Source organism: Monodelphis domestica, chromosome 4 (assembly GCF_027887165.1).
Source record: "Monodelphis domestica isolate mMonDom1 chromosome 4, mMonDom1.pri, whole genome shotgun sequence".
Lineage (NCBI taxonomy): Eukaryota > Metazoa > Chordata > Mammalia > Didelphimorphia > Didelphidae > Monodelphis > Monodelphis domestica.
Genome location: NC_077230.1, coordinates 309,396,287 through 309,422,441, shown reverse-complemented (window position 1 = coordinate 309,422,441; position 26,155 = coordinate 309,396,287). Strand labels below are relative to the sequence as shown.

The following is a 26,155-nucleotide window of genomic DNA, read 5'->3' as shown; positions in this document are numbered from 1 at the left end:
TGTGACAATAAGTGTGAAAGAAAACATTACACTTAAAATAATGGCACAATGAAAAGGCAGTGGTAACCCAAATGATGAGGATAAGACTACTGGCTCTGGAGTTTAAGCCTAAACAACCCTGAGATTGGCAAATCAGAAGATAAGGCTCAAAAACATTACATTTTATGTGTTAAAGGTAAGCAAGGAGTCATTCTGATTAGTGTCAAGGTCACCAAAAGAAATTCTAGAATCACTAAGGAGCTTTAAAATCCCACATGGTCTGGGAAGTTCAGTAGTCTGGGAATCACAGCCCTCTTGAGGCTCTTCTTTGTCCTTTTTAATATAAATTGTTTTTTCTTTGTCTCCAGGCCATCTAGCATTCTGCCTTGGTCCTAAACTAAAATGAGAACTTTTTTCTTTCATTGATACAAATGATCCATTGTCACTTCTGTGTCCAATTCTATGGAGCTTTGGCCTGGCTATTGTTTATCTTTTTTGTGTGTTTTCTTATTACAGTAACTCTGACTAAATTACCACACAAAGTCTAAATTCAAATAGTAAATGGAAATATTTTTTTCTTGTCAAACTCTTGATTTTCATCTTCACCTCTGGCAGTTATTGTCCCTGGCACCTTGGGTAAATTTCTGAGTTATACTGCCTATCTGAGGAAAAAGTAGGACTTGCTTATTTTCTCAAATTTTCTCATCTATGTGGTGCATTGGAGACAGCACAAGCCTAGAGGCAAAACGATTTATTTTCCTGAGTTCAAATCTGACCTCAGACACTAGTTATAAGATCCTGTCTTAGTCACTTAACCCTGTTAAGTGGACAAGTCTCTGTACCCAAATGGGATCACAAATAGTCAGACACAACTGAAAATGACTGAAGGACAATAACAATTTTTTCTGATTACTTGGATCTTTATAAGTTAATGTTTCTCAGATTCCCTTAGGCAATTGTTTGACAGTATTTTTGGGAAAAGGCCTGGGTTGGGGAGAAGGTGGTAGAAGTGAGAGGCAGAATGAAATTCCATGATACTAGTCTAGGGAGATTAATTTTTGTATAACTTTTTAGCCAGACTTCTTTATCTTTGCAAACTCCCTCTCTCCTTACTTCTCCCTTCTCCCTACTTTTTCTCTTTCTATTTGTCTCCCTCTCTCTCTCTTATCTCCCCTCTTTCCCTTCTTCCTCCCTCCATCTCTCACACACCCTTTCCTTCTTCTTCTTCCTTCTCTCCTGTTCTCCCTTGTCTTCTCTTCCTCCTCCATCCTTCCCTCTCTCTTCTTCACTTGCTCTCACCCTCCCTTCTTGTCTCTGTGCCCCCGTTTTTATCTCTCACACACAGTATATTTCCCCACAGTTTCAGGAGAGCCTTTTCACTCTTACATTTGTAATTAAGAAAAACATTGTCTCTGTCATCTCAAGATGTCAAAATGATGAGTTAGAGGGAGGGAAAAAATGTCAAAGATTATGGAACCTAGAGAAGAGAAAAGTAAGGCACTTTATTAGCAATCTTGAAATAGAAACACAAAACAATGTGATAGACCTGGGGAGAAAATCAAAGATTAGAGAATAAATAGTCCCTGCTCTCATGGAGCTTTAAATCAATCAATAAGCATTTATTACTGGATATGGCAGGCTCTGGGCTAAATGCTGGGGATGCAAAGGAAGCAAGTGATAGCCCCTGCCCTCCAGGAATTTACAATCTAATGGTCTGGACTTTTGCTTTGTCTAAGCGGCCATCTTGAAGCCTCCCCCTTACAATCTAATGGGAGACACCATGTGCAGATAAATATATACAAAGCAAGCTATATACAAGATAAAAGAGAAATAAAACACTGGAATTAGGCACCAAGGAAGGCTTCCTATAGGAGGTGGGATTTTCATTGATTTAAAGGAAAGTCAGTGACTTCAGTAGTTGAAGTGGAAGTAGGAGAGCATACCAGGCATGGAGAAATGCCACAGAGAATGTCCAGAACCAAGAGATGGAGTTTCTTATTTCTTATTTGTGGAAAAAGCCAGTTGACCAGATGAAAATTGAGAAAGGACCATCAGATTTTGCATTTACTATAAGATCATTAGTAATCTGGAGAGAGAAATTTCTGTTGTGTGGTGAAGGGGAAGTAAAACTACAAATGTCTGAGAGATTAGTCAGAGGAGAAGTGGATGAAAAGAGGAGATTATTCTAGGCCTCTGAGAAAGGAAGGGAGAATACAGTATAGTAGTTTAAAGGGTCAGCAGAATCTAATGTGGGTTTCTTTGGGATGAAGGAGCTGGGACATGTTTGTAGACAACGGAGGAGGACTAGATGATGGAGAGATTGGAGATTAGGGAGAGAGGGAGGGTGACTATGAGGAAAATCTACTGAGGATTGGATCAAAATACATATAGAAGGGACACAGACTGGAGTAAAAGGAGGAAATAATCGTGGATGACTAAGAGAAAAGAAGACTGAGCTCAGAGTGAATGGGTTCAGTAAAATTTGAGACAAGATCCCCTGCTAAGAGGGAGGAAGTGGTGTAAGTGTTTAAGAGGAGATTTGTGTCTGCCTCCAATGGGGACAGTGGCAGAGATAGGGGAGATAGATGATAGTTCTCTTAATGCTGGTCTATGAGAACCCTTCAGTCAGGGAGTATAAGGACTGTTCCCAAAATAGTCTCTTTCTATTTCCCAAAATAGCTCGCTTAAAGTTGAATCCCTCCACCCTTCTTTTCCTCTCTTCCACCTCAATGAAATATACAATAAAACCCACACCCAAAAAGTGCACTCTAATAACAGTGTAGCCTCTGTAACAGCTGGGGTTTTGTTTACCTAAGCAAGAACTCTGCCAAGATGATTTTTTTTCTCAGTCCACTGACCCCTGGATTTTCTGCAACCCCAGGCAGAGATAAGGATGGCAATGCACAGCTCCAGAAGGGTCCTGCCAGCATGCTTGGAGCCCAAAGATAACCCGAGGGGTTCGGAGGAGCCATTGGCAAGGACTGCTAACATGACAAGTGCTGAAAATGCTCGACATCTCCTTGGGCTTCTCTGGGCTAGTGGAAGGGCATCTCGAGACACAGCCATGCTGGCTCATGGGCCCCTCTTGGTGCAGCTCCTCTCCCCGCAGCTGGTGCAGGAATCACCGGGGAACTCGGGCTGATGCTCAAACCAGAAACGTCAGCAGACCCAGCCAAGCCCTGCCGTCTGGGGGCATGTTCAAACCTACAAGCTGCTGGTGTCTGCCGGAAGACAAAACCCTCCTCCAGGCCCTGCTCTTCTAATTTCTAGGGTTGTTAAAGGATACCTCAGCTCGCGATTGGAAAAATGTTAGTAGGTATAGCTTGGAAAATGGTAAACACCCTTTTTAAAAATGGGAAGGGGCATGGAAAGGGAATAGGAGGAGATGTTTGGTGTGGGGATGTTCCTTGGCACACATTTGCATGAGAAAAGGGATTTGGAAAGAAATAGAAGACTGACTACCTTGCCTAGAGAGTGCCATCTGCCAGGAGCAGCCATCCCCAGCCCAAACTGCTAAAAGCCACTCCCCCAATTAGCATATGTTCCTGTTTATTATAAATCATTAATCCACTTAATATGCATTGTTTTAGCAGCTTTTTCTGTGTCCTAATGGCCCTGTGGAAAACAATTCTTTCTAGCAATCCCAAGGACTTCTTTCATAATTTCAAGTCAATTCCCTCTCATTCTTTCTGATTCTTCCCCAGCAGCTGTTTCCCCACTGTTGAACACACACACACACACACACACACACACACACACACACACACACATCCTCCTTGCTAGTGACAGTCAGATAGCAGGCGGCGAAACAACGCACAACTTCAACCGGATGTCCTCAGTTTCCTCAAAGTAAAATGGGAAAAACCTTGCTTCTGGTCACTGTGGGGCCTAGTAAAATCACAGCAGACCTCTGATGTTTGGAATGTAATTCCCATCAGATGAGAAATCCAAGTTAAAAGGGCCTAACAACTTAGTAAGATTCACCATCAAAATTGACAAAAATTCTATAATGAAACAATAGAGAAGACATTTAGGAGGACTTTCTTCAGAACTTTTACCACGTCTGAAAATGTTCATTTTAAATTCACCATTTATTAAGGTCCTGCTATGTGTAGGATCTCAAGAAGGGAGAAGGCGCAGGTACATATCCAACAGAGTAATTTAGAATGATGACTGTAACAAAGATTAGCAAAGTAATGGGGCAGCTCGGACCTTAAGCATTGCCTGTTCCAATCTGGCTAGAGCAGCATTTCTCAAACTGAGAGAATCCCACCCTTTTCCCTCCCCTTGATTTGAAGACACCCAGGCCAGCTGCTAGAAAGATGCATGAGAGGATGAAGGTTTCTTAAATTGGGGGGGGGGGGCAGGGAGAGGAGAGGAAGAGAGAGTCAGAGAGAGACAGAGAGACAGAGACAGAGAGAGACTGAGAGAGAGGCAGAGACAGAGAGAGAGAGGCAGAGACAGAGAGAGAGAGAGAGAAGACCAACTGGAACAAAGGCATCATGATGTAGTAATTAAAGTATAGGGGTTAAAGGCTTGTAATTAGCAAGACTTAGGTTCAAATTCTGCCTCTGACACATTAGTCTGCCCTCACACCACTTTGCATTTGCTACTCTGCCTAGTTTCAGCTTCATGAAACAAGTTACCTTCAGCCTGATCCCATCTGGTTCCCCCTCACCTTTCTTGTCTCCTTTTGTGTATTGTTTCTTCCTTTAGAGCATAAGATCCTAGAAGGCAAAGAGACTATCTTTCTTTTTATTAATTGTTTCCCCAGTGCCTAGCATATTTGTTGTTCAACTGTTTCAGCCTTGTCAGATTCTGTGATGTGACTTCATTTAGAGTTTTCTTGGAAAACAGCTCATTTTATAGATGAATAAACTGAGGCAGAGTTAAGTGACTTGCCCAGGGTCACAAAACTAGGAAGTATCTGGGGTCAGATTTGAAGCCAGGTCTTCCTGACATCAGGTTCAGTACTCTATCTACTGATCTGTCATAATAGGGAGGCACTTAATAAATGTTTATTGGATTTGTTGGGTTGACAGTGGACAAATCTCTTAGTTTCTCTGTGCTTCTGCCTCCTCATTTGTAAACTGAAGGAGTTAGATTAGATGACTTATAAGGTCACTTCCGACCCAAGATTTGTTTTTCTGTGGTTTAATCCATCAATACCCCCAGGCAACTCAAAGTCAAGAAGGTTCTAATTTGCCTGAACTTCCTTTACTAATGAAATAACAAGACTAATAAAGGATTTGTTTAATGCTAGGACAGGGCTGCCTAGGTGTACTGTTTGTAATGTAAATGTAATATGAAAGCAAAACAATAAAACTTTAAGGAAAAGAAATAACAGGTCTACCTTAAAAAACTGGAAATAAGAGTAGATGTTCTTAGGTGAATAGTTCAATAAATTACAGCATTTGCATATCATGGAAAATTACTATGACCCAAGAAATTACAAATATATATCAGTAGGAAGAGAAGCAATCAGACAATAAATGTTTATTAAGTGCCTACTTTGTGCCAGGCACTATGTTAAACAAGGAGACATGTCTTGTCCCATATTGTCTTAAGGGAGACCCTAGAGCATTAAGAAGTGACTTGCCCAGCATACAAAGACTATGTGCAGAGATGGGACTTGAAATCAGGTGGATGGAGGCTGAAAGAAAGTTAGGAGACTGGCAATGACCTGGGATGCAGCGAATGACCTTGGCATCTTTGATGTCTTACCAAGCTCTAAGCCCTCCAAAATGCCTACTTCAGTTGCCTTCATGACTGTTGGAATAAATTATTCCCATCCACCCCATTCCATCAGAGAAGTCTTCACATGTTTGTGGTAGATTATCACAACCCCAAATCATCAACAAATTTCAAATCTGTCACTTGTTCTCAACCTGGTTTAGCCCACCTGCCATGAAGGTTTTACTTGGGCATGGCTACTGAGCAGATTCTTGGAGCCACAAATGAGAGGTAAACACCAAAAGTGGATGAGCAGCCCTGAAAAGAGCCCAGTAAGCCCTAACAACAGAGATGCAAGTCCTCCCTTGAACACCTTTTCTGTAATCCAAGAATAACGCCTACAGTATGGTAAAAATAAGTTGCTTTTGCTGGTGCAGTAGGTTAAGGATCTGGTCTGGATCAGAAAGACCCATCTTCCTAAGTCCAAATCTAGCCTCAACACTTATGAGTTGTGTGACCCTGGGAAAATCAGTTAACCTTGTTGGCCTCAGTTCTCTCATCTATAAAATGATCTGGAGAAGGAAATGAGAATGTATAAACTAATGGAAGAAACCTGTAAACAAATATATACAGGCAAGCTATATCCATGAAAAATAAGAAAAAATTATTTTAATAATTGGACACTGGAATTAAGAGGAGTTAGCAATGCTTCCAAAAGGAGGTAAAATTTTAGTTGAAACTTGAGACTTAAAAGGAAGCTATGGCAGTCAATAGTTGCAATGGAGGAGGGTATGGGGAACAACCAGAAATTGGGAAAAGTCTCTGATGATTATAGCCTCAGTAGCCCCAAATGATTTTTTTTACTATGGCTGAGGCAGCTGGAGGGTCATTGCTAGTGTACTGTCATTTATTAAGTGCCTACTATATGCTTAAAGGGCAGGTAGGTGATACATTGAATAGAGTACTCGGCTTGGAATCAGGAATATCTGAGTTCAAATTCAGAATCAGTCACTTTACTAGCTGTGTGACCCTGGGCAAGTCAATTAATCCCTAAGTTCCTCATCTGTAAAAAGGGAACACAATGGAGAAGGAAATGGCAAACCACTCCAGTTTCTTTGCCCAAAAAATGTAGCATTGGACATGACTGAACAACAAATGCCCTCTGAGGCATTGTGTTGGGTACTTGGAATACAGAGACAAAAGAAAAAAATATATAACAGTTCCAGGCTTCAAAGAGTTTACATTCAATTTGGGAAAACAACATGGATACAGATAAAGCAATTATACATATCAAATACAAAGAGAGAGAAATTGATTGTAGCAACCTCATAGGAGTATATATTATAGAGCAGTGGCCATGGATAGAAGGAATATCATCACCCAGAACTCCTCATATTTATGGAATCATAGATCTGGACACACAGATCCAGATACACACACACACACACACACATCTTTTTTGCAATAATAAAACTCAGTCCTGCTAAAAGGTCTACTCTCTTGTCTGTTATCAATGTCTGGCATTCAACCCATTCTCATAACAAAAATTCCAGCTAGACCCTGGAAGGGAGCCACAATGCAATGCAGTGGAAAACATGCCAGAATGGTAGTTAGAAGGCTTGGATTTGAATTCTTCTTCCATCATTTATTGCCTGTTTGACTTTGGACAAGTCACATAATCCCTTTGGACCTCAAGTTTCCTTACTTCAGTGTGGAATGGAATTTGCGGGGAGCTTTCACCCCCAGAAATCACTCTAATGAGCAGACAGGAAACTTAGATGCTAGCAGAGAAAATGGGTCCTTTATTTAGGAAAAGGAGAAAAGGATGGGAGCACTGCCTGGAGTGGTCTCTTAGCAGCAGTGCCAACAGATATTCACATGAATTCAGAATTTATAGGCACTTAACACAATACTCTTCTTGTCACCTCCACTTGTATGTAACACAATGTTTTTGTATGTTAAATTTCTTGATCTTTTCCTCCCCTCCTTAAGTTTTCCCAGCACTTCCAAACCCAAGGGAGCTTTCCTTACATTGGCAATTTCTAAGTTGAATCAGAATTTAGACATGTCCAAGGCCTTTCAGACTGAAACATTTAGGACAGGGAGCTAAGATCATAATTGTAAGGTTTAAAACTTTTCCCATGGGAAGTGGGGCACTGACAATTTTCCATGGGAAAGAAAAGAAAGTGGGGGGAGTTTGGCCATATTAGAAAGGAGTGAATTAAAGGGGTATATTTCTGTATAATATATAAAGCTACTTGGGGAGGGGGATTTTCTCTATTCTTCATATGGAGATCTCCCTTCTGAAGGGCACCTAATTTTCACTAATATTTTCTAGAAAGATGCCAATCTATGATTACTAATACTAATACTAATTAATGTATACTGGGGGATAATGCACAATTTCATCACATACACCTCTAAAATGAAAAATGACTTTTAAGGCCCCTCCAAGACCTAAATCTACTAGACCCTCTGATATACTTTCAAATACTCCTGGCAAGGGGGAAAAAGAATCAAGCACTTATTAAGCACCTATTATGTGCAAAGAACTTTACAAATATTTGGTCCTTACAATAACCTTGAGAGTAGATAGTATTATGATCCTCATTTTACAGTTGAGGAAACTGTGAAAGGGAATTCTTTGTTCTCTTTGTCTATTCTGAGTCTACTCTTGTGAAAGAACTTGGTTAAGAATATCTTAAGTACCCCTACTTAGTACCTCACTAGATTGTGAAGACAGGATTAATTCTCCTTTGTCTACTTTTGAATTGAATCAACAAAAGCTTGAACACCCTACTTGGCACTAGTTGGAGAAGGTCTCCATCCTTTCAATTCAATCAGCCAGGAAATGAGAATTCACACCTCAATCAGTCAGGAATCTGTGAACCCTTTTGATAAATATTCACCTCTCCAGAAGGTGAGAAGTGGATACTACAAACACTACCTCCTGGGCAGTGTTGGGCAATTTGGAAGCTGTAATTGGCCTTTGTGGAGAGGGGAAGGAACAAGAAGCCATTATCAAAGGCCTTGAATTTCTGGGGCTAGAAAAGTCCACTCCAAGAAGGAAGGCAGCTTCAAGAAGGAGTTGGACTTCAAGAAGGAAGTCGGATTAAGGAAGAAGGTTGGTTCAAGAAAGAAAGTCAGGAGTCACCTTCATCTCAATTCATCATCTTGACCTGCCTCTTGGAGGGAACTTAGATAGCTGACTTTCCCTTCCTGTCTTCTGGAGAGAGTTTAATTCCAGTTGAAGGTCAACAAGTCCTGGATGAATCGAGCACTGGAGCAATATTTAGTTAGATAGGCTGATGTCTTCTCTACCTTTCTGTATTTTTCTACTTTCACTCTCTCCACCTCTTATAAATAAAAGCTATTAAAAGTCATTTCGACTTTGAACAATGATACTTTAAATCAGTGACTACCATATTATTTATAATTTTCATATATTTTAGTCAAACCAGTAAAATGTAATTCCTATAAAACTGAAGCAAACAGTCACATAGTCAATGAGTATCTGAGGTTAGATTTAAATCCAGGTTTTCCTAACTGTTCAGAGTTCAATTCACTTTGCCAGTCAGCTTACAGTCAGAACTGCAGAACTGAAAGGCATCTGAGGTCTTATCTAGTTCAAACCCCTCATTAAAAATTTAAAATATATTTTGTTGTTATATTATTGTTGCTATTTGTCTTTTGTTTCTGAAGAGGATTAGTGCTATCATAGGGTAATGTATTGACTTGTGTGTGAATTGGGTTTAAATAAGAGAATTGCAAGCCCTCACACCAGAGGTTCTAGTCTTCCCTGAATACCTCATCCATCCTCAAAAGACATGTGAAGAATAAACAGAAAATAATCAGTTTCATAGGGGAAGGCCCTAGCTGCTTGGAAATCAGAAAAGCTTCCTGTAAAGGGGGCCTTTTGACCTGAGTCTTGATCATATCACAGCTCAGTGAACCATCATTTGTAACAAAAGAGGGAAAAGGCAGTTCAGAAAAAGGATAGCAAATGACTCTGATAGCATATCTAATGCCCTACCACCAGGCCACCATAGTACCTGTTCTCTGCAAAGAAGAATAAGGATGTGCCTTGAATTCTTTTGTGGTCAGCTACACCCCCTGTCACATTTTGTGGATGAGGAAACCAGAAACAGGGGGCTGAAGGGGTTAAATTACTTGACCAGCCAACAAGCAACAGATCTGGGATTTGAACCCAGGTCTTCCTCTTCTAAATCTAGATCAATTTCTGCTGTACCATATTGCTTTCATTCTGGTGACCAGTGCCATAAAAATTTCAGTTAGCATCTCTGGGTCTCAAATTCATATAAACAGAAATGTTTCTGCTGAGTCACATGGAGCAAAGCTGTTTACAAAGATGACCCAAGGCACTGGGAGATCCTGACATGCCTTCTGAATCATCTTGAGAAGATTAAATTATAGTCTTGTGTATATGGAGGCCTAACTGCATTTTGTTGTTTTCTAATTCCTAGATAATTGGCAATTTGGCTTGCAGTGGTAGCAATCAGTGACACTCATCTTCTAGCCATTCTGGACAAAACCAGAGTGGATGACATCATCCTACATGAAACCCCAGCACCCCAGAGGGAGAAGAACGCCAAGGGCCTGGATCCCCATTTCAGGCCTATCATGAACAAACAGCTTGGATTCCCTTCCCAGGTGGCTTTAGATTGTAATCATGTCAAGGCAGGGTAGTCAGCCTTTGTTTTGGCTCCTTCTGACCATTGTCAAGAACCAAGCTCATTGTCTTCATTACTATAGCAGGAATAATACCTCACAGGTGTATTGCAATGGATTCCTGGGTCAATTTTGCAGTGGGCTTTGAAGACTCCAGTTATTGTGTGAATGCAAAGTGTTCTTATTATTATTCTACTCCATTAAGCGTGTTTTCTTTTGTTCTCTCCCAGCACATGGCCTTCACTTCTGGCAGATCAGCTTTCCCTCATCTCTTTCTACTAGAGTTTGCTGCTGTCCTCACCTATGGAATCCCCCTTCCCTTCATTCTTATGGTTCAGGTGAATTTTACACCCACACGCTCATATCAGCCTCAAAAGTTTCACGTTAATACATAGTTAGCCTCAGAATCCAGGCTTTTCAGAACTCTCATTACTTTTCTCAGTATAGACTAGCTTCTGATAATTAAAACCTGCTGTCTTGTCTTTAGACAGCAGAACTTGTCTTTTTTTTTCTCCTTTCCATCTGGCTCTATCTCCAATCTGGCATGAATATACCTTCTTTGCCCTTTCTGACTGGCTTCCTGTGTGGTACCCAGGATGTTTCCATTCACTGCTTTCCCATCATTAGTTCAGTTGTCACTCTTTTGAATCCTTCAATTGGGTTTAGTGGAAGAGATCTGCTACCCCCTAACCTGTGTTGGAAAGTAAATAGTTTTCTTTTGGTTTCCAGACATATTGTCATTTTGGATGTTATAAAAGAGCCCACATTTTCCCTGGGGCTCATTCAACTCAATGTGCTTCAACTGGTCATTTTGCCACTTTGGAAAGGCCAGAAGTGGAGGAAGAGGCAGAAGGGTTTTTTTTTTGGTTTTGTTTTTTTTAATATTAGAATGGCTTTGGTATGCTTCTGCTATATCTTGGAGCTTTCCTTTTTGTGTTAAGCAGGATAGAAAGGCTCAGAATTGAGTCACTTTCTATGTCCTCTCCTTGAAAAACTTTGAGACAAATATTTTCCTCCTAGCTTCTTTGTCCTAACATTACACAAGTGCTCCGCCTACTTTAAACTACCACCTGTCAAGAGTCTCTTGTATTTTTGTCTAACACGTGTCCATTTTATGGGACTCTTTTTTTTATCACAGTTTGTTGAAAAATTGCTTTTCCAAAATTTGGCTTGATATTAAAATTTTGATTTTGTTCATTTATGTTTAGGTTGGGTTTTTTTTTTCTCCATTCCATTTCTAAAGTCCCCGGTCATCAGAGGTCAGAGGATGCTCCAGGCATTATCTATGGAATCAGTTTTCAGAAAGTGTCTGAAAAAGTCCAGCTTCAAAGATTGACATTTCTCAGCTTTCAGCTTTGGTTTATCTCAGCAGACAACCTATTGGATCCTTGCCTAGGAACATAGATATATATTGTCATTGCACTAACATTATGAAAGGGATGCCCCATCTCCCTGCCTCTAGGTGTCAGGTTAGAAAACCTCAAGACAATAAATTGAATCTCTGAATAATTCTCTTTTTTTGCCCTATATATCAACAAGAATGTTATGTGATTGAAAATAACAGATTAGAAATATTCCTGAGTGGGTCTGTCAAAGATTACTGTAGCAAAGTTGTTAGAATACATGTATAATTAGGAAAATGAGGTGCAATACTAACTTTCATCTCATTTCCTAGGCTTCTTCTGCTCCTGGATAAAACCCAATGCAGGCCAAAAGTCAAACATTTAAGTGATTTCTCTCAGTCACTGTCATTTTCAGGTGGGGTAATGTACCAAGTCAGGATGGTTAGAGAATTACTTTTCTCAAAACTATTTGCTTCTAAGGAAGAGGTTGAGATTTACATCTTTTCCCAAAAAAGAGATGACACCAGAACTCAAGGTAACTGTGTAGAAATAAAAAATAACCCATATTTCAAATACCATCTGATACTTATACTTAACCTTTCTCAGCCTCAGTTTCCACATATACAAAATCGGGATACTAATAGCTGTACTTAAAGCTTAGAATTGTTGTAAAGCTCAAATTAGATGACATTTGTAAAATGCTTTGCAAAACATAAAGTGATACAATCTAGTGTAAAACCCATCTACCAGAGGATGTAGAGATACTGAGATTAAGCTGAGATGAATGGGATTTTGTGTTTGATCCACTGATATGAGATACACAAATTTGGAGGCAGCTTCATCCCAAATGTTCGTAGGCACGATTTGTGCCTGACCTGTGGCAGAGCCTTCTGAGATCCTATTGGTGTGATCAGCCACAGCTGGACACACTGTACATTGGCCTCCACAGAGTGACATTCTGGTCTTCTTTGTGTAGGAAGGACAACCAACCAACTGATCCACTGACTGAAAGAGATCCTGTCACCTAATGGAAGGCAGAGTCTCCCAGCAATAAAGATGAGCCTCTAGGATCAGGGCTGAGCTCAGATGTTCTGCATTTGAATTTTTGGAGAGAATGGAGCTGGCATGATCTCGCCATTGTGTTAGCATTTGAATAGCCTATTCAAGGGGAGACCAAGAGGGGAGAATAAGAGATATATTGATGGTTGGTGCTGAATTTTCCATTTGGGAGGTCTGATACTAGAAGGTTTTACCCATCTCCCTGTCCAGGAAAGTGGAAAGAAAATCCAAAGTTTACCCTTTTTTTGGTTTAGTTTTTTTTTTAATTTCTGTGCAATCATTATTGAAAGTCAATATAATATGAAAGTGAGGTCTGGCTAATAATAATAGCTAGTATTTTAAATAGCACTTTTTGTGACTTGCCAAATGTTTGACAGAAGTTATCTCATTTGATCCTCTCAACAGCCCTGGTATATAGGTGTTAACCTCCTCATTTTACATATAAGGAAACTGAGGCAAGCAGAGGTTAACTGATTTTACTAAAATTGCACAGCTAATATGTGTCTGAGAGTAGGTTTTAACTCAGGTGTGCCTGTCTCTAGGTCCAGTGTTTTATCTACTGAACAACCTCCACCCCTGGACTGTGAGCTTTTTGAGAGTACACAGTAGCTGCTTAATAAATGCTTGTTGGTTTAACTTCATTTGATTGAACTACATCAATTTTTGTCTGGTCTGTGCTTCCTTATTAGGAGTAGAGTGTAGGGGAGAGGCAGTGGCCAGGAGGTAACACAGAGAGGGACTGAGATAAAGAAAACAGACTCTTGGAAATTAACAGCACCTTCTCATCTGGAAGCGTTAAAACTAAATAAAGCATTCCTATTGATTTATAGTCTATAATATCCCCAAAGCAGGGGCAAGATTAAATTAATGTGAACTTGGGACCCCAAACAAAGCCAGAGCTGTAAGCAAGCATTTTAAATAATGGGAGACAGTGGCCCTCAGGCAAATTCTCCTTCTCTTGTTCCCAGAGGATCAAACTGTGGAAGGTCTCAGTCCCTGCTGGAGCTGAGGGCAAGAACTAGAGAGAAATTCAGCCTGAAAAGGAAGTGGTCAACTATGGCTGGGAAAAAGCAGCTCCTTCCTTCCACACATGGGTGGGATACACTGAGAGGGAGTAGATAATTTTCCTCTCCAGCCAAACACCTCTACATATCCAGCTATGCACTATTTATCTAGTGCTTTCTGGCTTACAAAAAATATTTCCCTTATAAGAGCCCTGTAACACAATAATGGGAAAAGTCAGGATATTGTCTACCATTCATGCTCAATCATATCTCCACCCAGAGACGTGCTAGATCCAGTTCTAGAACTTGCTAAAGGGCCAGTCCATACAAAATGAGAGTCAATTTTTTATTTTGTTCTCTAGATTGGTGGTGAGTCAGATTAACTGAAAAGTATGTGCATACATTTCCCCTCCATTTCCCCTTTATAAACATTTGCCAGTATATTCCCCTATTGTCTTATAAACATTGCTTGAGTTCAGAAAGAGTGTAGAAGGCTCAGGGAATGAAGCCATGACAGATTGGAAGCCTGATGACTGCATGCTTGTGGTGGTGGTGATAATGATAACCAAGATCTCATTTGAACCGTACAACACCCTATCTATACCATCTCATCATCATCTTGGTTATTGCTACCATACTCAAACAATAGTCTTTCAGTTACAATGACCTCACCAAAGCCTTCATCTTCCCTCTGATGTCTTTCGCAGAACCTCAGTTCATTTCATGAAAAGGGGCATGGGAGTAGCTAGATGACTCTGGGGATTAAGAGCCAGACCTATCAAAAGAGGTCCTGGATTCAAATGTGACCTCAGACAGTTTCTAGTTGCATGAACCTGGGCAAATCACTTAATCCCCTACTACCTAGCCAAGGGGAGGGAAGGGAAGTTCCAAGGCAGAAGAATGGTAAAAACTAGGCAGTTGGAATTAAGTGACTTGCTCAGGGTCACTAGGATATGTCTGAGGTCATATTTGAACCCAGGACCTCCCATCTCCAAGTTGGGCTCTCTATCCACTGAGCCACCAACTGCCCCAATGTGTACTTTTTTTGTTTTATGTTTATCAGTTACCTAAGATAGAAGTAACGACATTCTGATTCATCTACAGAAAATCTTTCCTGTTTGTTGGCAACACCAACTTACTTTCTGTTGACTAGTCCCTTCTTCTTTTGGCAGCCAGAACTTAATTTTGCTGAATGATTTGCTTCACTGACATCTTGCTCTCGCAGGTCTTATTTCTTTAATGAAGCCCTGTTCGGTCCAAACTTTTTGGCACCATGTTTGTCAAATGAATTTTGGAGGGTGACTTTGCATAGCCTAGAGCTCTGCTTGGTTTAGCCTGACAGAGCTGTCTATTCCCAGGATGTAGTGGGTGTTAGGGAGGAACTTAGCTGGGGCCAGGAGAAAATAGATGGGCACTAGATATCTCTTTCAAGTCAAGTCTTTGGGAGGGAGAGGTGAAACTTCATGATGTCCCTTGTATTGAATTTTTCCTAAAATCAGGCGTGCTCAAATTTAGCTGTTAGCAGAGAAACTCATCTGCAGAATAGTTGTTGAATTGTTTGTTTTTTTAATTATCTGCACTTCTGTTCTCTTCCAATGGTGCAGATAAATTGAGAGTTGGCAATGTTTGGAATTCAATTATTGTCTTTTTAAATCAAGCAACATGTTCCTCTCCAGCCTTATAAACATGACAATGCTTATCAATCCCTAAAAAATCATTTGGAAAATGAAGAGTTTACAAGTATCCATTTGAATCCTACAGCTATGTGCTCACAGCCAAAGCACAGAACAGTGTGTGGCTATTTAGGGGATTCAGGACACCTGAAATAGTCAGTCAGCTACACTCAGGAAAAAAAAAAAAAGTAGATCTGGGCATCTGACTTTTGCAGATAATTATGCATATGTTGGTTTGTGTCCTCAGCTGTGCATGATGGTCCTTTTAGGACTTCCCTAGCTCTGGTTCTTTTTTCTTTTCCTCCCTTTCAAGTAAGACTATCTAACTTTGTTCTTATAGATTAAAAAATAAAGGAAATATAAAACAAACAGCTTCTAGGCTTGTGAGAAACCTTAGAGTGATAATTTTAAAAATAGCAAAAAGCTAAAAGTATCCTTGCCAACCCAATTCTCATTAGAAAGACCACTGGACTCTTTCAGCAAATTTGAATCCATAAAGCCAAGACCCAGATGTTATTAAGTATAAATATTTATAAGACCTACAAAGATTGTCTCAGCTCAGTTTTGCCCTAATGTGGTGTTGTTTTAAACCCTACTCTCTAGCTTCTTACAGCCCTTTATAAGGCAGGATACAGTAGAAGATACATTACTTTTAGAGAAGGAAGAGGAACCCATTCCTCTTTCATGTTTTATGACCACTTTTTTTCATTGAGGGGAGCTTGCTTTTCTCAGAAATCACTTCTGGGGCCATTCTTTTCATGAAGTCACTAGAAACTACTGGGGTTACATCTGTGAATTTTGGGAGCATTGTATATGGTAAGCACATGCTGAAATATGCGTCCCCTATGGTGAAAGGATGAATTTGAGAGTTAGGATCTCTACTTTTTTCCCAGCTCACTTCCCAATTTACAATAAGCCCTCTGACCCTGGAATTGCTCAGTTTCAAGATCCATTAAAATTCTTCAATTTCACTATCCATTAAATAAACATGATAGAAACAGATAGTGTCAAATTTAGCTCATGTTTTGAAAACATAGACTCTTTATCCATTTTGTAATGAGAAATTTTAGCCTTTAGATTTAATGTCCTTTTTTTATGTGTACAAGTCCAGAGAGTAAGTATGTGGTTTTGCTCAGTTGGTCAACAAGCATACTTTGTGCTAGGCACTGTGCTAATATCATGGAAAGAATTCTGAATCTGCAGTTAGACCAGTGGTTGAGCTCTACTTCTGCTACCTGCTACTGGCAAATTTGACTTTATTCAGGTCATAATCTCACAAGAGTTTAGGTTTTCATCTATAAAATGGGAGGACTAATGGCCAGAGACTGTTATTTGGGGTCTGGTCCAGTGATTTTTTTGCTATAGTGAACTTTTGGATGTGAAAACTTCCTCTATCTGGCCTATCTTAACCTGTCTGGGCATTAAGAGGTTAAATGACTTACTCTGTGTTTTGCCTCCAGTGTGTTTCAGAGGCAACTAGGTGGTGAAGTGGATAGAGTACCTGACCTGGTGTTAAACCTGGCCTCAGATATTTACTATCTGTGTGACTCTAGGCAAGTCACTTAACCCTGTTTGCCTCAGTTTCCTCATCTGTAAAATAAGCTATAAAAGGACATTTCTTTGCCAAGAATTAGGTCATGAAGAGTTGTACAAGATTGAAATGACTAAACAACAACAAAAATATTTCAGATCCTCCAGATTCTAGGCTCAAATATTTTTAGCCTAACAAGAACCTTTTAGAAGAGGTAGCTAGGCAAGTTCACATTTATGAGAGGGAGCTGGAATAGAGGCTAGAGAGTGGACCTCAAAACTGAAGATGAGTGAACTTGGAAGACCTGAGGCAAAATGCTTGAGTCTCACTTTCTTTATAATGGCTAACATTTATATAAAACACAAGTATTATTTCATTTTATCCTTAGGTCCACTCTGGGAAGTAGGTGCTATTATTAATACCTTCATTTTACAGATGAAGAAATTGAGGCAGGTAGAGGTTAAGTGATTTTCCTAGACAAGTAATAAGTATTTGGGGCTAGGGGGAGGACTTGTTCTTGGGTTTTCTTAATAGTAAGTCTACTATCTGTCCACTCACTGCACCACCTAGCTGCTTCTATCTGTAAAATGCCCAGATTGGACCAGGAGCCATCCAAGGTCCCTTCCAACTCTAAATCTGTGCTCTCTGGGGAGACAGTCCTTTCCAAAGGACAGGTGCAAAAATTTGCTAAGTGATTGATAAAGAATATTTGCCTGAAGGTAGAGTTTGCCTCAGACATTTTGAAACAGGAGCTGAACTTATATGAAATCAGGGTAAATGTTCTTTGCCTGGAAAATTACATGTAATCCATTTGTTATTAAAACACACACACACAATACAGTGCAGAGGTTTCTTCCTCATTTTTCTCTTAAAGGTTTGCCAGCCTTTTGCTCTATTAAGAGGTTCAAATGAGATATTTGTAAAAACAGCTTTAATATGATGCCTAGCATCCTCCACATGGAAAAGGCAAGAAAACATGAAGGGATTCCCCCAGCCCCCAAATAAAAGAGGAGCTCTAGATCTTAGGACAGAGAAACTCTGGCTCCCTGGAAGCGGGCCTAACACTTTCCCGGGGTGGGGGGAGGAGGGGCAGCTGCAGTGGCTTCTGCCTGGGCCCCATCCTGCTGTTACCGGCAGAGGCATTCTGGGCAGGGAAAACACAGAGCCACCACTGCTGCCCATTTCGCTTTCAAAGTACCTGGCTTTGATGGTTTCTCTGCAGGTTTATGAGGCTTCCTCCCCACCCCCCTTCCCTCTCTCCTCTGCTTTTTCTTGCTTGTTGAATAGAAGCAGTGACTCCCGACTGATAATGGACGTCTGCCTGGATAACTCGCTGTGCCTCTTGAAGGCAGCCATCAGCTGGGCTGGAGAAATCGGCCAGTGCCCCATTGCGCCCCACCGCGCCGGCCCGCTGGCCTGCTTTCCCTGATTAATGTAGATGTAAAGATTTTATCCTAGTTTCTGGCGGCCAGACTTCAAGAAGCCATCGCAAAATCAATGTGCACAGACTAACTGGGAGGGAGGAGTTTCCCTCAGGAGAAATGCCACAATGACAGGCACTTAATTAATGCACTACACTAAGCTTCCTTCCTTCCCCAAAGATTCTGGCCTCTTCCCTCACAGGTACTGGGTGTCAGGGGTGTGCACACTGGCCCCAGGACCGCTCCTGCCCAAACTACACATTTAGAACAAGCAATAGCAGAAGGAATGCCAGATTTGGAGGTCCCAGATACAGATGTAGGCAGACACATATGCCAGCCAGCACTTCGATAGCACTTAAAAATTTTTTTTATTTAGAATATTTTTCCATGATTACATGATACATGATTTTCCCTCCTTTCTTCCCTTCCCCCTCCCGCAGCTGACAAGCAGTTCCACTGGGCTATACATGTATCATTGTTCAGAACCTATTTCCATGTTATTTATATTTGCAACAGAGTGACCTTTTAACATCAAAACCCTAATCATATCCCCATTGGACCACATGATCGATCCTAGATTTTTCTTCTGTGTTTCTGTTCCCACAGTTCTTTCTCTAGATGTGGATGACATTTTCTCATCTCTGGATTGTCCTGGATCATTGCATTGCTGCTAGTAGAAAGGTACACTTCTGTCTTTGATCCTAATAATTATAGAGATCAGACCTGTGATTTAATCAGAATAGGAAACTCCCTGAGAAGAAATTCTTTGCAACTTTATTATTTTAAACCTTTACCGTTAGTGGCACTATCAATTCTAAGACCAAATAGTGACAACAACTAGTAACTGGAGTTAAGTAACTTGCCCAGGATTAGAGTCTGAGGTTACAAAGTATATGAGGTCATCCAACTTATTTTATATATATAAATATCATTTTTCCTCAGAACTCCTAACTGATGAGATGTCTCCATATCCACTTACCTACAAATCCTTCCATCCATCTTCAAACCTGGCCCCACTGTTACAGCCTCTGCCTCTATTCCTTACCTACAAATCTAACTCCCGCCCAGGGTCCTGATTGGAAAGAATTCTCCTTATCTAGTTGAACCCAGACTCACTATGCTGCTCAATGGCCAGTTTCATGTCTACCATGTCTACCCCCTCTCTCTTCCCACTCCCCACTATTCACCCTTGAGGGTTGTGCACAAGTAGTTGAGGGTGAGCACACCCCCCACACACACACACACACATACACTGGAAACAGTAATCAGATCAATAGTACCTTTCCTGAAAAAGACTTAACAATTATCCCCTCTATGATCATCACTCACCACCTCTGTAACTTTCATACCCAATGCCCTCCTTGGCCAACACTTCCCTGCATATGTTGTCTTCCTCCATTAGAATATATCATGAAGGCTGTCCCAATGCATGATGCTCAGAGGTGCCGTAAAAGGGGAGACAGAAAATAGTTTGCACTATAGATTTCCCCAGAAATAGGTAATATTTTATTTGCTGCTTTAATCATTGTGTTCTACCTTCAGTGTTAAGATTTACCAAGTGGACAACCTTCCTTTCCCCAAGCTTAAAGTTTAAATTCTTCAGTTAACACTGCTAAGGAGTGGGACAGATAATCAGCATCCTCAGAAGTTAGGGCTCAGGAAGAAAGGTATGCTCAGCCCCTAAGGGAAGCATAACTATTACAGAGAGGTAAATAGCCTGAAAGACTGAAAAATAGACTGGAGATGATTCCAAGATGCTGGTAGCTTCTCCCAGAAACTGAAAGTTCATTGAAGGCAAGCTGTTTTTCCTTCTCTTCCTTATTCTTCTGACCAAATCTAGGATTTCACCAGTTTGGGGGGCTCTAGGTAAGGAATTTCTCCTCTAATGTAGATTAAAACTGCAACTTACAGTCTTAAAAAGTCATCTATTGTCCAAATAAGTTAATCGACTTGCCCAAATCACACAGCTACAAAGTTTCCATTGTGGGCTATGTTAAGGAAGGCAAGTGGAGAAACACAATGAATACCAGGGTATTCAGATTCTTAGATTCCACCTCCTCCTTCATCCACAAAGCTCCTGGTCTTTGTGGCTTCTATGTGTCAGGGTTCTTGGTTGGTGCTTGGTGACTTTGAACAGTTGGTAGTAACTGTGTACAGCCACATGTCATTTCTGCATGGTTTCTGTTGGGCTGCTCTTTCTTCCTCGTCCTTTATACCACTCTACAGATCCAAATGAAGTAGCAGTGCAGGAAGGAAGGTTATTGGGGGGAGGGTGTTCTCTGGACATCACTTGGGTGTCCCATTGAGGCTACCGAGGGACTTCTCTGCATACCAGAAACAGAGAGTGACATACTTAGTCTTCTCCCCAAATAAATCTTCCCTGAGCAACATTCTCCAAGGAAAGAAAGCCCCGTCAAGGACTTGGCCTTGGGCTCATTCAAAACCACATTCAATTGCCAAGTTTCCCAGATGTTTGCATGGTATGCTTTATGTTTTGCAATATTGCAGAGTTGTTCCCAAGTGACAATCATCCATTCACCAAGTTAATGCTTATTAAGAATGATCTATAAATTGTGACAATGCCAAAGAATCAGAGGATCATAGAGAGAAGAAATTGCCCCCAATGAGAACAGCTGAGCAAAGCAAAGCAAAGAAATAGCAGCAATATTAAAGATTGAGGGAGGCCTAGAAAAGGGAATGTGTATAACTTAGAGGAATGCAATGAGAAGTTTATTGCTTATTTTATGACTAGACATTTATTAATTTTTCTCAGGATTGTTATGGGGTCCCAACCTTGCCATTGAAAATTCACATGCAGTACCAGAATTAAGGTCAAATGACTTTAGAGTTGGGGTGTAGCAATCCCATAGGGCTGCCAATATTACAGGAAAGAGAGGTAAAATTGTATTCACCACATTTTGTAAAACATTGACATGCATCTGGTACTAAACTTGGAATGCTGAATTTAGTTATGGTACCTAAGTTTAGAGCCTAGTTCTACTACTTACCTGTGAGACCTTGATCAAGGTTATTTAATTTATCTGCGCTATAGCTTCCTCATTGGTAAAATGAGTGACTGGACTAGAAGACTTCCAGCTCCAGGCTGTACTCCTTTCCATCATGCCCCAGAAACCACTTCATCCTGAAAGAGCACTGGAACTCATACCTTGAAAGCATCCTCTTCCACCTGATGCCCCTACCTCTGATTGTGAACTTCTATTCAAGAATGGCACCCAAGGGGGCAGCTGGGTAGCTCAGTGGATTGAGAGCTAGGCCTAGAGATGGGAGGTCCTAGGTTCAAATCTGGCCTCAGATACTTTCCAGCTGTGTGACCCTAGGCAAGTCACTTGATCCCCATTGCCTAGCCCTTACCACTCTTCTGCCTTGGAGCCGATACATAGTATTGACTCCAAGATGGAAGTTAAGGGCTTTTATATATATATATATATATATTTTTATATATATATATATTTATATATATATAAAAAGAATGGCACCCAAGTCAGCCATTTCTTTACTTCCTGCTGCAATGATAGAAGTCACTTCCTAAGTCTGTCCTACCCCACACCCCATATTTTGCCTGCCAACACTGCTGGATGTGGAGGATAAAATGTGTGGAGTAGAGCTCTTCTCTTTCTCTTTCTCTTCATTTCCCTTTTTCATATATGTCCATTTTTATTAAAATTATATTGTTAAGAACTACTAATGGACTCCTGACTTAAAAGAAAATCTTATAATAGCGACCACAATATTTTATTAATATTACATTTAATAATTTTATTTATTTCATTTATTACACTACCAGACTGTACTCTCCTGAACTTCATCATGCTATCACACCAGGTACTTTTCTTGCTAACCCCTACCCCTCATTTTCAACTTCATTATGTGTTATCCTCCCAATTAGAATATAAGCTCCCAGGGCAGGGATGGACTTTTTTTTTCTTTTTTGCTTATATTTGTATTCTAGTGCTGTGCAGTGTCTGGCACATTCTAAGCACTTAATAAATGCTTGCTGACCAACTGACCAGTAGAACCAGGATTAGAGAACAAAAGTCTCTTCTCTTTCATTCTCAGGGTTTTTCCATTGCACCATCTTCATAGATATGTTGAGAACTAAGAATTCTTGCTCAACAACAGAAAGGAACTAAGACCTCATTGTATCCCACTATGATCGAAAAGGTTACATGAATTCTGAGAATAATATGAAGATAGGGCCCTTGGCAAAGCACTTTAGAGACAAATCATTTGAGATTTACAATTACCCTTCAAAGAAGGTGCTCTTATTATGCTCCTATCATAGGCTTCACACCCCATGGAGAATAGACCTATAAGAGTCATCCAATGGAACATGTGCCAAAGCTTCCCTGGAAACTTCTAGGGAGCCCAAGGATATATATGGATCAATGCTAAAAAGGCTTGATGCTTTGTGATAATGAAGGAACCTCCTTATTCATTTCTGGAGTGGGTTTGTAGAAAGACAAATAATGTTTTAAAAAAAGAGTTTGAACCTTTTTTTTGGTAGTCAGTCTCCTCACAAAAATTATTCTAGTCCTTATGCTACATCCAGAGTTAAGAGGGTCCCTTAGTGGGGAGATAAAGAGTTTGGAGTCCCAGTTTTCTGGCAGCAATTGTTCGATGTTAGACTAATTTTGCAGATTAGGAAACTAAGGCTAAAAGAAGTTGCCCAGACTTGGGCAGCTAATTAAGTGGGAGAAGACTCCAACTCTCATCTTCCTGATTGCAAGTCAGGTGGCCACTATGCCATACTAGGGACAACATCTAGATGGTAATAAAAGGACTTTAGCTTTTGTTTTCCTAACTAGCTGAATTAGTACCTCAGGACTGAAACTAGAAAAAAAACAAACCACCATAGTTCTGTGTTAGCAAATCTATAGCATGAATGTTGGAGCATACATGAGGGGCCTGCTCCCTTCCTCTTCTCTGCACATGCTGGAGGACATTTTTTCCACCACCACCCTCTCTGCCCAGCAGTCCAGTGGGAGCTCTTTCTCCCTCTTCAGTCGAGGGGGTAAGTGGGGGACTCACATTCCATGTGAGGGCTGCAGTTTGGACACTCAGTCTCGAAAAAGGTTTGCTATCACTGCTGTAGTTGATGCAACTCTGTGATCTCATCAGTTCCCATTGGTTCAATGATGATCTCCATGTAGATTACTCTTATACCTATACAGCCAACCTTAATCTTTGTTCTGATATTCAGTCTCACATCTCCAGTGACCTGCTAGACATCCCTACCTGTATAGCTCCATCTCAACATTGCCAAAATATAATTGATTATTTTCTTCCTCTTAATTTCCCATTTTCTATTGAAGGCACTGTCATCCTTTTAATCACCTCAGTTTGAAAACTAATCATCTTTTACTCTTCCCTCTTCATCACTCCCCACATCCACTAAGTTGTCAAGACTTCTGTCTTTACCTTTCACATCCATATTCTTCTCTCTATACTTAGTTACCTCCCTAGTTGCTATACTCTCATGTTCCACATATCAGTCAAAATCATTTTTCAAAAGTATGGCTCTGACACTGATAATCTCCCACCCAAAACTCCACAGTAGCTCTCTATTGCCTATAAGTTAATTTACAAACTCCCTGGCTTGATATTTTAAAAACTTCATCTGGTTCTAGGTTCCCCTTTCTGACTTATTTTACACTAATCTCCTTTTTCACATCTTTGTAGTCTACATTCCAACTAAATTGGTCCAATTGCTATTCTCTAATCTTAGAATTCCAACTCTCCTCTCTGTGTGTTTTGCACAAGCTCCCCAATACCGGAAAGCCACTCTCACATTATCTCTGCCTTTTACAATTCTTGGCTTCCTTCAAGCCTTAACACAGGTTAAGCCTTAACACTGCTTTGGGAAGCCCCTTGTGACTCCCCCATTTGGTGCTACCTTCTTCCTCAAATTATGTTGTATTTACCAATATTTTGTACATGCTGTATCCTCCTACTTTAAAATAAAGACCACTTTTGGTTCTACTTTTACATTTCCAGTGACTGGAACATAGCTGGCACTTAATGTTTAAATAATGTTTAGAGTAATTGGAGTGCACGAGTGGCAGGGCTATGCTAGAACCATCTCCATTGATCATGAGAGTGGACTATTAAATTTTTAGTATGTAGCTTCACACACTTCAGAAATCAGCAAATGCTACAAATCAAATGATTTATTGTTTTGCTGATTGTCTAGACTTAACACGATGGAGAAAATGTTACCATGTAAATTAAATTTAGAAATGTGTCCTGCATTTCAGAGCTTATCATTAATTAAATATTTACCAGCACACACCTGAGGGGGGTGGGAAAGATTTGGTTTTACCCACTCACACAGTGTATATGAATCCCAAATAATAAGGTAATTAATGTTTTAACAAGGTGATAAATACTTAAAGATTGCTTTATGCAGTGTGGACACCTTTTCTGGAATGAAATAGAAAGTGAAGATGACTTCAGATAAATAACAATTTACTACATACCAAGGGTAATCTTTTAAACTGTAGTCAGTGAAGTAAAAGAAGAGAAAGCAGATCAAACAATGGTGGGAATCAGAAGAGGTAGAAGAACTAGGGTCTGAGAGGGAATTAGTGTTGTGGGCAAAGAAGAGATTTCTTCATTTTCTCTTCTCTCTCCATTGGCCGTGGTATTCAGCAGTGGAGATACCTACAATGAAGAAGACCTCATAGATCAGAAAAATAAATTAGAGTTTGAGGTAGAGTTGAAGGAGCAAAGATCCTTTATCGATAAATACAAATATAGTAGCATTCAAGCTACTTTCAGCTGCAGAAAAGACTCCATGAAGAAGGAAAGAACATCAAGGCTCCATAGCTCTTGGAGTTATGAACTGCCTTGGTCATGTGTACATCATTACCATGGAAAGGTTGTACTCACTTTCCCCACAGATGCTTGTATGCATTTGTGAAAGAGTGTTTCTCAGGATTATGGAAAACATATTTTGTAGTTACTGCTCTTACAATTCCACCTCAGTAATACTTTTGCTTTGAGCTAATTTTATCTGCTGCTGCCTGGTAAGGGGAAGAATAGTAATAGGGACTCGTGAGCTATGGTTTTAGGAATGAGTATATACAGGACACTCATTCAACCTTGAGGTAGGAACCACCAGCTACCCAAACTTATTGAATGCAATTGAACTTTGGGATAGAGTATCAGAATATTATGCACCATTGAGAATTAGCATCATTTTAGAAATCAGAGAATAATGTGATTACAACATAGTAAATGGTTACAGAAATAGTTATAGAGTACACAATTTATATTAACATGTTTAATCCCTAAAAGCTTATTCCTATCAGAAAAACTACACATATAGTAACTTTATACTGTATTAAACACACACACACACACACACAGATTAAATAACTTTCCAAAACAATTCATGGTTCATGGAACAGGCACGGTTTCTACTGAGATGGAATAAGTGGTTTGCTGAGAAACCACAGTGTCTCTGAAACATCCCTAGCACATTTGATATTCCCTATTCTAAATGGAGTTTCATTTGTTTTTAACAACTGAGAGCTTTAGAGATGAAATTGTTGCTCTGAATTTAAAGGGGATCCATCATCAAAAAACTTTGATTATATAACATGGGAGGATAAAGAAAATTGTTTTAAAAGGGCTGATCCTCTATATAAAGACAATGTGCCTATCCCTCACTGCATAGATATTGAATTTATAGACTTTTACTTTAAGGAAGGATTTTAATATATGCTCTTAAAAATTACATGCAGGATATTTTGCCATAATA

At 40.1% G+C, this 26,155-nt stretch overlaps 1 long non-coding RNA gene across 2 annotated transcripts in view; it reads left to right on the top strand.

Moving 5' to 3' along the window:
• The window catches only part of LOC103103645 (uncharacterized), a 96,518-nt gene that overhangs the window by 5,080 nt on the left and 65,283 nt on the right, over nt 1-26,155 (top strand). For both annotated transcript variants that reach the window (XR_008911390.1, XR_008911391.1), the window contains exon 2: nt 18,979-19,053. This is a non-coding gene — a long non-coding RNA (uncharacterized LOC103103645). The remainder of the gene's footprint in view (nt 1-18,978; nt 19,054-26,155) is intronic.